Source organism: Mus caroli, chromosome 2 (assembly GCF_900094665.2).
Source record: "Mus caroli chromosome 2, CAROLI_EIJ_v1.1, whole genome shotgun sequence".
Classification (NCBI taxonomy): domain Eukaryota; kingdom Metazoa; phylum Chordata; class Mammalia; order Rodentia; family Muridae; genus Mus; species Mus caroli.
Genome location: NC_034571.1, coordinates 35,927,873 through 35,930,607, shown reverse-complemented (window position 1 = coordinate 35,930,607; position 2,735 = coordinate 35,927,873).

Below are 2,735 nucleotides of genomic sequence, written 5' to 3'. Positions count from 1 at the left end.
CAAANTTATGGGACANAATGAAAGCATTTCTAAGAGGAAAACTCATAGATCCAAGTGCCTCCAAAAAGAAACTAGAGAGAGCACACATTAGCCAATTGACAACACACTTAAAAGCTCTAGAACAAAAGGAAGCAAATTCACCTAAGAGGAGTAGACAGCAGAAAATGATCAAACTCAGGGGCAAAATCAACCAAGTGGAAACAATAAGAACTATTCAAAGAATCAACCAAACGAGTAGCTGGTTCTTTGAGAAAATCAACAACATAGATAAACCCTTAGCCAGACTCACTAGAGGTCACAGGGACAGCATCCTAATTAACAAAATCAGAAATGAAAAGGGAGACATAACAACAGATCCTGCAGAAACCCCAAACACTATCAGATTCTTCTACAAAAGGCTATACTCAACAAAACTGGAAAACCTGGATGAAATGTACAAATTTCTAGACAGATACCAGGTAACAAAGTTAAATCAGGATAACATTAATGAACTAAACAGTCCTATATCCCCTAAAGAAATAGCAGCAGTCATTCATAGTCTCCCAACCAAAAAAAGCCCAGGACCTGATGGGTTTAGTGCACAGTTCCATCAAATCTTCAAAGAAGATCTAATTCCAGTTCTTCACAAGCTATTCCACAATATAGAAGCAGAAGGTACTTTACCCAATTCATTCTATGAAGCCACAATTACTCTGATACCTAAACCACAGAAAGACCCAACAAGATAGAGAACTTCAGACCAATTTCCCTTATGAATATCGATGCAAAAATACTCAATAAAATTCTCGCTAACCGAATCCAAGAACACATCAAAACAATCATCCATCCTGACCAAATAGGTTTCATTCCAGGGATTCAGGGATGATTCAATATATGGGAATCCATCAATGTAATCCACTATATAAGCAAAATCAAAGACAAAAACCACATGATCATCTCCTTAGATTTGGAGAAACCATTCAACAAAATCCAATCCCCATTCATGGTCAAAGTCTTGGAAAGATCAGGAATTAGAGACCCATACCTAAACATGATAAAAGCAATCTACAGCAAACCAGTAGCCAACATCAAAGTAAATGGTGAGAAGCTGGAATCAATCCCATTAAAATCAGGGAATAGACATGGCTGCCCACTTTCTCCCTACCTATTCAACATTGTACTTGTAGTCCTAGCCAGAGCACTTTGACAACAAAAGGAGATCAAGGGGATACAAATTAAAAAGGAAGAAGTCAAAATATCACTTTTTGCAGATGATATGATAGTATATATAAGGGACCCTAAAAATTCCACCAGAGAACTCCTAAACCTGATAAACAGCTTCAGTGAAGTAGCTGGATATAAAATTAACTCAAACAAGTCAATGCCCTTTCTCTACACAAAGGATAATCAGGCTGAGAAAGAAATTAGGGAAACAACCCCCTTTACAATAGTCACAAGTAATAGAAAATTCCTTTGTGTGACTCTAACTAAGGAAGTGAATGATATGTATGATACTAATAAGACTCTGAAGAAAGAAATTAAAGAAGAGATAAGAAGATGGAAAGATCTCCCATGCTTATGGATGGGCAGGATCATTATATTAAAAATGGCTATCATGCCAAAAGCAATCTACAGATTCAATGCAATCCCCATCAAAATTCCAACTCAATTCTTCAAGGAATTAGAAAGGGCAATTTACAAATTCATCTGGAATAACAAACAACCTAGGATAGCAAAAACTCTTCTCAATGATAAAAGAACCTCTGTTTGAAACACCATTCCTGATCTCAAGCTGTTGTGATCACAGAGCAAATGTGATAAAAACTGCATGGTACTGGTATAGTGACAGACAAGTAGACCAATGGTATAGAATTGAAGACTCAGAAATGAACCCACACTCCTATGGTCCCTTGATCTTTGACAAGGGAGCTAAAACCATCAAGGAAAAAAAGATAGCATTTTCAACAAATGGTGCTCGCACAACTGGCTTTTATCATATAGAAGAATGCAAATTGATCCATCCCTATCTCCTTGTACTAATGTAAAATCTAAGTGGATCAAGGGACTCCACATAAAACCAGAGACAATGAAACTTATAGAGGAGAAAGTGGGGAAAAGCCTGGAAGATATGGGCACAGGGAAAATTTTCCTGAATAGAACAGAAATGGCTTGTGCTGTAAGACTGAGAAATGACAAATAGGACCTCATAAAATTGAAAAGCTTCTGTAAGACAAAAGACACCATCCATAAGACAAAAAGGTCACCAACAGATTGGGAAAGGATTTTTACCTATCCTAAATCAGATTGGAGCCTGATATCCTATATATATAAAGAACTCAAGAAGGTGGACTCCAGAATAACAAATAACCCATTAAAATGGGGTTCAAAGGTAAACAAAGAATTCTCACCTGAGGAATACTGAATGGCTGAAAAGTACCTGAAAAAAATGTGCAGCATCCTAAATCATCAGGGAAATGCAAATCAAAACAACCCTGAGATTGCACCTCACACCAGTCAGAATGGCTAAGATAAAAAATTCAGGTGATAGCAGATGCTGGCAAGGATGTGGAAAAAGAGGAACACCCCTCCATTGTTGGTGGGATTACAAGCTTCTACAACCACTCTGGAAATCAATCTGGTGGTTCCTCAGATATTTGGACATAGTCCTACTGGAGAATCCCATAATACGTCTCCTGGGCATATATCTAGAAGATGTTCCAACTGGTAAGAAGGACACATGCTCCACTATGTTCATA